This window comes from Canis lupus, chromosome 28, assembly GCF_048164855.1.
Source record: "Canis lupus baileyi chromosome 28, mCanLup2.hap1, whole genome shotgun sequence".
NCBI lineage: Eukaryota > Metazoa > Chordata > Mammalia > Carnivora > Canidae > Canis > Canis lupus.
Window position 1 is genome coordinate 16,646,987 of NC_132865.1, and position 14,561 is coordinate 16,661,547.

Sequence of the window (14,561 nt, forward strand, 5' to 3'; positions counted from 1 at the left end):
TGTTGACCGTATTCCTAGAGATATAGATCTGTACACTGTATTAGAATATTCCCCCTTTGTAAAAATATTTATCTGGTTTTTTTTCCTACGTGCCTCAAATGCATGCCATCAAATGTAAATGTAGGATTTTTTACTTTAATTTCTTTAATCATATGTTTGGATATATGTGTATATATATTATGTTATAATGGGCATTTTTGGAGGTATTTTTAAATCTCACTGGATGTATAATCCATTGCATTAAAGATCATGATATTTTATGAAAATCAGTCCAAAATGAAGATAAAGAGAAATACTGTTAAGATCTCCAAATCAATATAAACAGAAATGGAGAAGGCCATATTTTTATAAAAAGAGCATCTTCTCTTTTAATGAGTCTCATTTTATGTCCAAAAAAGTGGTGTTTATACTAAGCTTCAATAAAGTTAGAAACCAAGGTATTACAGTCTTACATCAGAGGTATCTTTTACAGGCAACCTCATAAAGAAGATACTTTATATAAATATTCTGCATTTATCACTCATCTTTGAAGTTGAATGATGTCTCCCTTATAAATTAGATCTAAGAATATCTGATTCTCAGTTTCTCTTTATAGATTTTGAGCAATTAACTGCTTATATTTTAATAAATATGTGCATGCATGTTCACTTTGTTTTCTTGCAAGTGTTCAAAATGACCAGTTTTGCCCCAGAAGAAATTACAGCATCTACTATTTTTATAGCTTAAACCTGCTATATATTAACAGTTTAAATTTTTGCCTCAGGAAACCACAGAGCTAACGCAAACAGCTAAATATTTAACAAGGAAGAATGCATCACCCAGAGCTCATCTTTATTAAATTCCAAGTACATCGAAATCTCTCTGAACAAATGAGTTAAATGTTTAATAATTTCAACACATGTTAAAGTGTGGGGGGAAAATCCAATAACGGACTTACAATGAGTTTGCTTTCAAAATTAAAAAAAAAAATCCTTCAAGCTTAAAAAAATATGTATTGGCACTCTAGCCTTCCCTGCTCTTGACCAATAAAAAATGTAATCAAATGAAAACAATTGATACCTCTGTAATGATATGTTTTTAGCCTCATTCATATAGTTGCAAAACTAATTTGAGTGAAGTATTTCATTTTGCATGCTTTTTCACCTTTCAAAATATATATTTCTTATGAAAAAAGAAAACCACACCAAAACTTTTAAAATGAGTTTTCAGGAGAATTTTCAGACATTGAAATTGAGAGGTTAATAGTCTTGAAGTTAAAAGGACTTCGAGCGATCAAGCCACATACAAATTATGGATATGAGAACGCTTCAGGAAGTTTCTTTTTTGAAGAATCTACTTGTACCAATAGACTGACTTCAAGACTAGTTGAGTCACCTTGTGGCACATACACAGAAAAGACCTTTTGTCAACAATGCATGATGTGAATTTTCTATGAAGTTTGCCGATTTTGAAATGACTAAGAGATTTATGCCTCACGGTTCTCCTAAGAGTCTACTCTAATTCATTATGTGCTGGTTAAAGGGGGTAAATTATTTTAAGTTTACCTATGCCTTGGACTTGAGCCCGAGTTGATCCCAAGCCAGAGGCGCTCGCAGCTGCATGCTTTATTTACAATCCCTTTGTCAGACTTACAACTGCCCCAGGCTATAACATAGTGTACCTAATGTTCAAACTGGCAGGTAATCTTATGTCAAACATACTTCTTTGATTTAAAGTGATCAATAGATTCTTGTAAAGAGGTAATTTCTCTGATGTTTCCACCTTGCCTTTTTTACAGGTGATTCACACAAAAGCCTGCTTATATGATGTACGAACAATAAACAGAAAGCTATAATCATGTTTTTTCAGATGTTTCCGGTGCACAACGATTTTGGATCGATATACTGTGTAATACAATTATCTGCAATGATCTGGTTGTATTGAAAAAGAATTTGCAGGAGACCTCTAGGGGGTTTTATCCAGAAACACGTATCTGGCAATGTTGTGAATAGTGGAAGGAAAAATTAAGGGTTGACAAACACTGTCTATTATGTACCCAGTAACTTCATTAATATTTTATTTCATAAAAGTATTGCATTAAAAAGTTTATACAAACAAGCTCAAAAGTAATAATGAAAATAATGCTCACGGCTTCATATCATTTGTTTCTGTGGAAGAAGCACAAAAAACCTTAATGAACATACGGACGTTAGAGAGATTCAATGTTGTGTGAATATGCCACAGATTATAAGCAATATTGATTATGCTATGAAATAAATTCTTGTATTTCTATCTTATCTAAGTTATATAAATACTTGTGGATATGAAATACTTGGATGCCTCTTCAACTACTTTTTTTTTTTTACTAGAATGGTAAAATTCTAGACTGAGAATCAACTAGAATTGTTCACGAGCACTGTATATTAAGCCTTTTATTTTAAGTCCTTCCCCTCCCCCCGCCCCAAACGAAGATTTGCAATGTCAGGGAAAGGGCTAAGATGTACAGTCTACATTCAACAGACATTACACATTTTCTGCAAAGATCTCTGTGTGTAGAAACAACTCAGTTTTGTTTTTATGGTTCTCTTGAAGATGCTGACTCTTTGCAGCATCTATCTCAAAGCCTGAAAAGATCCACATTTCCTATTGTGAGTTTCTAATCACATACCTGTAATGTGAAACTCTCTTTTATCAGCCTAGAACAGATTACATTCTGGCAAAGCTCACAATTTGGGGTACACTGGTCTCTCTCACAAAGCCCTGCGCTATGCAGATTCTGCAGGTCCCCATCTGGCTGCTGCAGACCTGATCTAATGACAAAGATTGCTCTTTCGGATGCTTTCCTCCCTGTGTATGTCCTGGATGCTCGCTTTCAGTCTCCTGACCACACTGTCGAGGCTCATCACCCTACCCACTTTGACTTTGATGGCTTCCTGCGCCTGCAGGAGACCAGCTTCTGACTTTCTTAGAAAGTCCTATCTTTTGCGTATTGCCTGTGAAGACAAAAAGCATTCCAATAGTGCCTCTTATGATGTACTTTTTATATTGCATCCTGCTATTTTGAGCTATAGGATACTGGAGATTATACAGCCCCTCATTAGCAACTGGGTCAAGTATCCGCATTTCTTTTAGGATCAAACCTTAAAGGGACTCTCTTAAAAAAAAAGTCAGTTGGAAGGAAGAGTCACTATTAGCTTAAATGCAGTGTTAATCAATACGTAAAGGTTCAAAAGCTAAAGAAAATATTTCCCATAATTCTTAGGGAATTAAAAAGGAGACTAGTTGGATCAAAATGAATTCTTTCTCTTTAAAATCTGAAGCAAAATTTAATGAATACAAAAAGTGTATTTGATCTCTTTGAGTTAATACCTATGTAGCTCTTTCATTTAGCTCTAAAGCAAACTAATGTGACACAGGGAAATCCCTTCACCATAAAGATAATTATGATACCCTCCTAATGACTTCTCCAAACCACTTAAACTAATTAGCTTTATAAGAATACAATGTTTGTCACTTTCTTTTTCAATTTTATTATCTTTTTAACATACCATGTCTCAGCTTTAAATCTGGGTGGGAAAAGACATTACATGTAATCAAAGAACAAAATGATAAACGAATATGCTTCTTAAAGTAAAATGCACTAAACTTTACTGGTGCTGATTTTGTATCCATCAATATGGTATTCCTGGCTGGGTTTTTTTATTGGCTCTCTGCCACACCTTGACTCTCTATCATGCTCCATCATGCTTCTTTTAATCTGAATATTTAGTGTTCTTTCATGTCTTAATTACAGCAAATTGCGGCACAGTTGGCACCATTTCTTGAAATTAATCCCAGAGTACTTTGTTTCTGTCAAGCAGTCAAAGCCTTGGAGAATAATAGTAAATGTTATTGCAGATCTAAATTTAAATGACTGTCTATGTATTTAACTTAAGCCTTTAATTATTCGTGCCGAACTGTTTTTGGTTCAAATGTTAAACATTATTCATTGAGAATGTTGAATTACTTTAGACAGCTTAAAACCTGCAGATATGTTTGGCTATAATTTGAACACAACAATTATTTATATTAACATATTTTCTCAGGTGTACAAAACTTAATAAATGGCATGTGATATCTTCTTATAGATATAGATTTCAACATTCCATCGTTTCTGTCACTATTAATAAAAGGTATGGATTTAGGCCCATTCAATTCTAAATGGCTTTTCCCCCAGTGAATTGTTCAATTGTAAACCGGACTCAAAAAACAACAACAACAAAAAACTCGGTATTATTATTGCTGATGTCTTTAATTCTAGATAATTAAGCACCTCAAAAGTTCTTACTAACTGAAGAGTTACATAGTTTTGTTTGTTTGCTTTCCAGTGGAAAACTTAAAGGTCCTAGAACTCTCAATGGCCTCAATTCTAAACAGGTTCTACAAATATCTGGATTCAAAAGAAAAACACTATTTTATAAAACAATAGGAGTTTAAAAAGTCTAAGGTAGTAGAATTCACTACTCATGTTTTATGAATGTATGTTGGAACAATTAGAAATTGAAAAATTCTGGGACATAAAGAATACATACTTGTTGATTCAATTTCAAATACTTGGCTTTCATGTGAATATTTTAAAAAAGAAAACAATGAATAATAAAAATTACATATTTTATAACAGGAATATACTTTTCAGTGAACCACATAGTAGGAGCCCATGTATCACAGTGGTTCACTCTGTGAGCACCCAGCAGGCTATGAGTTCCATGTAGATATTTATCCACCTATGTGTTGCCAGTATTTAGCACCAAGTCTTATATACCTCTCTATATAATAAGCACCTACTGAATTGAATTGGATAGATGGTGTTAATTTCACCTGTCAAACACATGATTCCTCACTGGGAAAAACGTGTCCTTTGCTTTGCCTCTGAAATACAACGTGAATATGGAAGGATTTACGCTTACAGTTTTGGCAGATTTATCTTCTAGCCATCTACAGGCATAAGTTAACAAATACTAGTTTTATTCAGTTTTAATCTCTACCTAAATGAAACTTGATGGCATTTCTATCACCAACACTTAAGGGATACACTGGATTTAGAGACAAACAATGAGAAAAAGATGGATTCCCAGAATTTAAGGTAAAATAGATATTTCTCAATAATTCACAAAAACATGTACGAAGTGGTATATTTCCAGTTCCCTCTCCTTATCAATAGCAATGAGATCGCTGAACAGATATCTATTTGCCTGTTTCTCACAATCTCAAGGGTGTAGCTGATCTTTCTAACTACAAAGTTTCCTGGCGGCTGCAAAGTCGCTTTCAAGCTGTGTTATCTGCTGTTCTAGCTGAGCAAGTTCCACTTTGTGTTTCTGTTGGGTAGCTATTACATCCAAATGCAATGACTGCAAGCTCTTTTCTAGCATTTCAATTGCAAGAACAGCTTTCTCCCCCACATATCAGTCAAATGTATTAGCTGTTGAGGCTTTTTCTTCCTCTGTGATCTACTCATATTCTTAAACTTCCATCGATGTTTGCATTGCATTTAAGATCATGGTTAAAGTGAGAAATTAATGTTCATGGTACCAGATATATTCTGTTCATTATATTCTCTGGGCATAATTATAGACCAGCTTAGAAAAAAATAAACAAGCATGTCTCTCTGGTAGTACAGCTAGTGTAACTGTAGAAACTGAGGAATAGCAAAGTGAAACCAATTATCTCAGCCCTGGGGTACTTTCACAAACACTGGTTACACATCTTAGGGAATCAAAAAGCTATAATGTTTTTCTAACAAGTCTAAAAGCAGGAATTCTACATACCTGTTTTATGTAATCATAGTATACTCATTCTGATATGCTTTGTCAATTTATATCTTATTTTTACAATTAATTACCAGGTACTTAATTACTTTAAAATTTTTATTGCATTTTACAAAAGAATTTAATATGAAAAAATATCAAAAAAAAGAATTTCATATGAATTTTCTCATTTCACCACTATTGTAAATGTAAAGTATTATCATTCCATTTTATAAATAAACTAAACTCCATATTCTTTGTGCTTTTTACTATACCATGCTATTATTTTTGAGTGATTTGAATTTTATGATCCACACTGATGAATTAATGAAATGACCCTTTTAGCAGATTGATTGATTGATTTTAGAGAAAGAGATCATGAGCTAGGAGGGGGAGAAAGAGACAATCTCAAGCAGACGCCTTGCTGAGCATGGAGCCGACACAGGGCTCAATCGCGTAACAGTGCTATCATGACCTGAGCCAAAATCAAGAGTTGGATGCTTAACCGACTGAGCCACACAGGTGCCCCGTTAACAAACTGACCTTTAAATTAAAAATATGTTTATATTACAATAATCATAATATACACCATGGTAATGATAATACTAATCTCAATGTAAATTGCAAATCAGTATAATGACCTATTGAAGTCATCTCTAAAGTTTTGGCATTGCAATTTGAACTCTTTACATTCCACTTATTTTGAGTAACAAATAATCCTTGCTTTGCAATGGAAAATAAATCTCTCTCTTTTTTTTTAATGCAGCTGGATTTTCCCATTTGCATCCAGAGAAGGCAGTTGTGCATAGTGGAGGATTTCCTCAGAAGCACAAATGCAATCATGATTAAAAACCAGATAACACTATTAGCTCTTAGTGTTTAGTTTGCCCATATTGTGATCGTGTTCTTGGTCAGTCAGTAAGTAGGGATGGAAATATGCATAATAGCAGAGATTAATTCAAGGAGACCTGAAGAATTAGGAATACTAAACAATAAGCAGTCAGACCTGTGTGTCATAAAGTAGAATCAGAAAAACTGAACTATAGGCAGTTAGCAAAAAGATTGTAAGATGAAATCTTAGAATATTAGACTGTAGGCAGAAAACACCAAAAATTATAAGTTAAAATCAAGAGCTACTAGATGGTAGGCAGTGAATACCAAGGGTCATAAGTAAAAAGTGGCGCTTCCTCTAAATCTCATGTTACAAAGGATTCTACTTGAAACTTACTGCTGCTTCATATGTAATAAAATCAGAAAATTATAAATTTAACCAGTCCTATTATCAGGAGTTTAGCTGATCATTATTGATTGTTGAGAGTCAAAAGAACCCCCGTCAATAACTGTTAGTCTACACAATGTAGACTAATTAAGCCATTACTTGATTGAGGCCAGAGACTATATTATTTATTTTTATTCAGTGGCCCTTGCTCTGCTCTAGCATATAATACTTGCGCACAAATGCATGTTGGATTGAATTGATGTCTTCAGCAGCAATAATAATAGTGATAACAGCATGTTAAACACACACCAAATTCCTGTATTTGGAGAAATATCCATAAAGAGACTGTATTACAAAACCTGGTTCACAAATTTGGAATTTGTATAGTACAAATCAAATAATAAATTATTCATAGTTTCCAAAATCTGGAAAATAAGAAGGTTAATAATTATAGTTACAGCTATAATGTATAATATCTCTTAAACATGTAATGAATTTTATGGGAATAAATGACTACTTAATTCTGAAAAACAAACATGATGATTGATCATATTTATCTCCAAGAACCTATAAGTCTTTTAAAAACAAAATGAAAAAATTCATAGCCAGGCTTCTTTAGGAGTTTAAAAGTGTTTTCTATGTGTGTTTTCAAATAAAATTCAAGGTGTGTGACTGTAACCTTAAGCAGTACTAATTCTCATTGGAATTTCTGTGTCAGTGTTTTTTTTTTGTTTTTTTTTTTTATTGCTACATAAAATCGTCAGTGTAGTATATATGCCAAAAGCTAACATCTTACCATATTGAACTAGAACCCAGAACAGGGCTTCCAAGCCAACTTGTTTCCATCAAAGCTGCACCACTTATTAGTTATGTAAACTTAAACTACTTAAACCTTCCCAAGTCTTATTTTGCTCACTCTAAAATGAGCATATTATATATATCTCATAGAGATGCTTTTAAGATAAAAAGAAATAATACATTTGGTATATTTCTGACAGAGTGAACACTTAAAAAATCTATTAATATTTTTATACTGGGTGCTTATTTTTTATCTTAAAAGTATATTTAAATTTAGGGAATTATGAAAATTATTATAGTGCCACCATGTATAAAAATTATTATATTTTAAAATCTTATTATTTCTCTGAATTTTGTTTAAATGTCTCCTAAATGAATTTTTCTGATTTATTTATTCATGAGAGACAGAGAGAGAGAGACAGAGACATAGGCTGAGGGAAAAGCAGGCTCCCCACAGGTAGGGACTTGATCCCAGAACTCGCATCATGTCCTGAGCCAAAGGCAGATGCTCAACCTCTGAACCACCCAGGCATCCCCTAAATATATTTTGTAGAATGATGAAACAAATCTGGTAAGGGAAGTCTGTGGAATTTTTATAGAACAAGCTGTCAGATTATCAAGAAATAATCACAATTTAATAAAAAATTACCTTTGACAGAGTGGAAATGCCATCACTATTTTGTGCTTATTTTCAAATGGAAAGCACTGGGGCTTACTCTGGTTACTTGGGAGGTTTAACTCTGGGAAGTAGATGTTAACCCCACACTGATCTCCTTTAGAGTTCAGATATTAAGGAAGAGATAAAGCCCAATAAAACCGTCAGGTCAGAATTTGGTTTTTAAGTCAGATGTGGTAATACAGAGGACAGTATAGTATCTAGAAGGAAGAGAGATTGATTCTCTGTAAATATGTTACTCAGTTGTGATGGAGTCCTGAGAGGATAAGAATCTAGGCCAATGAGAATGATGTCAAGATACAAAAAGGGCAAAATTTCCACAAAAGAAATAAATGTCAACACCTAGGTACTCCTTAATTGTGACTAGTAAATTACACTTGAGTTATCTGTGTGACCTACTTTCTCTATGAAAGGCTCTAGGAAAACACTATCAATAAACAAACAAAATAAACATTCTGTTGTTTTATAGGTTGATTCACGGACTATGTTAATTGGTTTCTATTAAAGTTGAGTTTGCCCATCTGGCATATGGAACTATGTGACATATTCAGAATATAGCATTTTGATCATAATACTCTCCCATTTTAAGCACTGCTGCAGCTTCACATCGCTCATGGATAAAGTTTGATCCTTGAAATGGGTCACATGACTCTCAGGCTCCGTCAATCTCCAAAGTTTCATTTTCCCTATTAAACACCGAGTCCCAGTTGTGCTGGTTTTCTTTTAGTTCTTAGAACGCCCTAAACTTCTTCCTTCCCTTGTCAGGCTCAGGTACATGCTGTCCCTTGACCTTGAATGCTCTTCCTCTACTCTTCCTTGCTCCTGCCACCTACAGCCCTGTTATCACCTTCCTTTTTCAATACCATCTTAAATCACATGTTCTTAGAAAGCCCTCCCTGCTGGATCCAGTAGAAGAGGTAGGCTCCTTTGACATATATCCTCATGAGTCCTGTACCTTTTCATAGGATTTGAAATAATTGTAAATACACATACATTTGTCTCCTTACTTGCTCAATGTGAATTTTTCTCACCAAATTGTATATTCTCTGTACACATGGGCAATTTATCATGTTCAATACTGTATTCCACGTACTTACCTTAGTGCCTGGCGAAGCCTCATAATCATATACCTGGTATATGGTGGTAGGTAAGTGAATGAATGAATAAATACATAATGAACTCCCACAGAAAGAACGAACATTAGGATAGCATTAGGCTGATAAACCTGTAAGTGATTCAGCCATGAAGTACAGACAAAAGGTGAAAATTATTCTTTTCTTTTCTTTTTGGAGAATTTCCTTTAATCATTCTTTAAGGGTAGGTAGGTTGGGGACAAATTCTTAGTTTTCCCTGCATCTGAGACTGAATTCATCTCCAAACTACTATTGAGCTGGTCCGGTGAGAATTTTTTTCATTTTTTTATATTTACTTTTTTTCAAGTTCCCTAGTTTCTCTCTCTCTGTTTTTTAAATACATTACATTTTTTGGCTGAGATTTTCTATTTTTTCACTCATTATATGGGAGTTCATAATTGCTTATTGTCACAAATTTATTATTGCTCTGCTTTTGAAACTTTGCCAAATAATTCAAAAACCTGATTTTGATATCACTGCTGGCATCTACTGATTGTCTTTTCTCATTCAAGCTGTAATTATTTTGGTTCATGGAATGATTTTTGATTTTTGATTGCATTCTAGATATCTAGGATATGTTGTAAGATCCTAGGCTCATTTCATCTTCTTTTTCAGCCACAATTCACTGTGTTTAGCTGTAGCACACAGGTTTGGTGTAATGAAATCACGTCTGCATGTGCATGTTCCTACTGGGCCCCACTGACTCTACTCCTGAAAAAATAGAGCATGCATTGCATTAGCTTCTTCCTGTTGAGTGGGTATAGAAACTCAGCTCCCTTGTGGTCCCTAATACTTCCCTATCAGGAAAAGCAGAGTGCCCACTAGCACTACCTCATACCACCTCATATTGCCTAATTACTGACAGGGTGGAGGACAGTGGGGTAGAGGTTCATGCCTCCACTGGGCTCCACTGACAATGGGAAAGATGAAGCAGTAGAGTGCTGATTGGCACCAACTTGCACTGCCTGATTCTACCCTATTGCTGCCTTGTGGGTGAAAGTTTAACACTTTGCTTGGCCCAACTAAGGACAATCTGATGGGGTAATCAGAGCACTATCTGTTGCTGCCAACGGGTGGAAATTTGACTCTGTATTCAATCCCCCTGATACCAGGGGGGCAGAAGGAACAGTTTTTCCACTAGTATTTAAAAATATTGTTAAAAATTTTCCTAATCTACTGGCTACCCATTTCCTTCTCCTTTGGCTAGATGAAGTAGGCTTTCCTTAGGTCTTTTTTGTCCCTATCTTTTGGTGGCTCTAGGTTTTGAGTCCTGGTTCCTCATACTGCCACATAACAAGGCAAAACAAACATACAAACAAACAAACCAAGGAATTCACTGATTTTTGTTCTTCAAATTCCATGGTTCATGGTCAGTTCATCTTTTTCTTTCCATAATTCCATAATTCAGTCTTCCTGTGTTTACTGGTATTATGCTCAAGTTTTTAAGTGATGAGGAGTAAGACTAGAGAAGAGGCTATTTTGTTTCAGTCCAAACTGGAAGTCTCTTAAAGTTATTATTTTAATATATTCCTTTGTTATTATTATTATATATTTCCATTAGGAAATTTGGTGAAGTTGTAAGATTAAGAACCATGCAAAGTAGTTTTATTGTGACTTAGCTACAGATTTCTGATCATTGATAAAGCCTAGAGAAAAAAGTGATTTCTAAAAAGAAAATAAGTTTAGAAAACTTGCCTCATTTCTAACTTGATTGATTTCATATTCATAAGGTACTTTAGGTAATCATATATTTTTTACTCAACACATATTCAGTCTTACTTTCTGCATGTTATGAAGCACTGTGTTGTTCCAAAGCCTAAGAAGAGAAAGAATTAATAAAACAAAAAATTAAAAGATAAAAATAAAGTAATGTAATTAAACAATGAATTAATACATCAAAAGAACATTATTATGCTGGGGCACCTGGGTGGCTCAATTAGTTAAGTGTCCAACTCTTGATTTTGGTTCAGGTCATGATCTCAGGATTGCAAGATCTAGCCCTGCATCAGGCTCCAGGCTGAGTGTGAAACCTGCTTATGATTCTTTCTACCCTATCTCAAAAAAAAAAAAAAAAAAATTATGCTAGCTCAGTGGTTTAGCTCCGCCTTCAGCCTGGGGTGTGATCCTGGGAGTCTGGGATCGAGTCCCACATTGGGCTCCCTGCGTGGAGCCTACTTCTCCTTCTGCCTGTGTCTCTGCCTCTCTCTGTGTCTATCATGAATAAATAAATAAAATCTTAAAAAAATAAAAAATAAAAAAAATTATGCTAAAATCTTATGTTGTCTTCCAAAAATAAAATAAAATAAAAATAAAATAAAAATAAAAAATAGAATTTCATGCTAATAGATAGGAAAAATAGGTTGCTAAGTAGTTGAGACAAATTTTCAAACTGCTCAACTTTTGGTGACATATATTAGGAAACAATATAATTTTCCAGTCTTATATTTTTCAAGCTGTTTCTATTATAATAATTAACATTCTTTGTCAGAAAAGCATTGTGGAAAGCAGAGTTGCCATTTTCTCCACCATCATGCTGAGTGGGGGGATATATAACCCTATGTCATGTCTTTATCTTTTGAAAATTGCAAATTCTGTACCCTCTGACAAGAGAGAGGTAACTTCTTACCTCCTATCAAGAAGCAAAAGGCATTCCCTTTTTCATATTCCTAGAAAAGGATTTCACTCCTTATCTTTCTACTTATCTACATATATAGTTCTTTAAAAAGATTATTTATTTAACAATATGAGTGGATTCAGTGATAAGCAGGCAGGGAGCAGGACTTTCACTGTAGACATGAAAGATACTCTGAGACTTTTAGATCCAAAAGGAGTACACCAAGCAGCATTTGATGTCACTTCCAGTGTGGTATGATTTTTACAGCACCATCTTCCTGTATGGGTTTGTAACTGCTGAGCCAATAGGTAAAGGTAACTAGCTGAGAGCTCCAAAGAAATAGGGCTAATTATATGTCCCTAAATTTTATCTTCAAGGAAGAGCTATGTACTAATTGTATATGTCTACATATAGATATGCATGCATATATCTTTACATATATTTGCTTACATATAAAGCTACATATATCCATATTTTCTATACATCTTTATATCCATTTATCTTTCTAGAAAGATATAGATAGATCCCTAATATAAAATGCATATAATGGCATTATATAGATTTTATATAATCATATAGAAGGTGTCAGCATCTGTGAGTTATATCCATAAGCAGCTTTTTCTTTTATTCTTTAAAGAATGTGTGTTCTTGCCAAGCTTAAATTAGCAAACTATTAGCTGTTGATGTTTTACAAAATGGAAATAAACTGGAAATTTTATTTAGCAAATTAACTCTTTATTAGCAGAAGGATTCTATATTGCATAATAATGAAACTAAGTTTGTGCTAGGAATCAGCAATATGAGTATTAATTCTTTCATTACCACTCATGACTGTAGGCAAGTTAGAAAATCTCCCAGAGTGTCACATTTCTCATTTGGAAATGGTTTTTGTGGGTATGTGATGGAATATATTATCTCCACAATCCTTTCTGGCGCTCAAGTTTTTCAAAATATAAACTTTAAAATTTGCATACTAATTCTTTAGAGACACTAGAAATGAAATAGTGCTCAAATCAGTCAAAAACAAGCAAATTATATGTTTAGAAGAGGAAGAAAGGGTGTTTAACACTATCTCACCTAGTGCATTTTTATTTTCCTGGAATCACTACGATTTACAATAATTCTGCCTTGGTCCTAGCCTTCTATGACGGCCACAGCTGTGCCTTCTCTGAGCCCTCTCCACTGTGGTGGGTGGCCTGCTGTTTTGCTTTAGGAGGCCTCAGAGAGGCTCTCGCTAATACCTAAGACCTATCTCTCAAACTTGAGCCTTATCTCTCTAATGAATGCCTGTTCACCCTCAGAGCCAAATGCCCAGGGAGAACCAAACCTCTTGATCCTTGCTTTATGAACATCTACTTATTGGATCTCAGGGTCAGGAGCTCTGTGATGTAGTCACTCTGGTATTGTACTCCCTCCAGGAAATCTAGGGTTCAAACAGCCCCTGCAGACACTAACTGCTATGGTGATAGATGGCCTCAAGCTGGGTTGATGGTTCCAGACTTCAGGTATGTGAATTCCTCTAAGTCTGGACTTGCTACTTCACGGCTCTAAAGCCACAGTGCCCTTCTTTTTCTCTAGGCAACCTGTCTTTAATGAGGTGCTTTGCCAACACCTTGGCTTCCATGTGATCTAGGCTTCTTTTTGCTAGTCCAGGCAAGGCCCAGAGAGAACCCCCGTATTTTTAGTGCCCTTTCACAGCACCTATTCTGGTCGCATACTTTCTTTCAGTAAGAACAGAAAATGCATATAAAAACCATACATTATACTCTTTTTATTACACTGTGATATATTGGCATGATGTGGTGGTATTTTTTTCTCTCAAACAGGACAGGCATTTACCTCTATCCATAAGATGATCAAATGCTGTCCATTGACCTCAGAAAGGAATCTGATAGTATAGTTTAACCTGAAGGGTTAATGCAAAACTAACCCTTTATATCTGCTTGGTTAAATAAATTATATACAAAAATAAATACTTAGTGTAGAACCAAAGGACCTAACAATTATTTCTGGTCTAGGAAAATATCTATTCTCTCTCACAAGCACAAAACAAAGCTTAGGTGAACTGTAATATAGAAATCATATTGGACGGTCCCAAGATTCTCAAAAGAATCAGAGAATCAGCCATTCACCATGAAGTCATTTACTGAAGACTAACAGTTATTCAAAAAAAAATTTTATTTATTTATGATAGTCACACAGAGAGAGGGAGAGGCAGAGACACAGGCAGAGGGAGAAGCAGGCCCCATGCACCAGGAGCCTGACGTGGGATTCAATCCCGGGTCTCCAGGATCGCGCCCTGGGCCAAAGGCAGGCGCCAAACCACTGCGCCACCCAGGGATCCCCTAACAGTTATTCA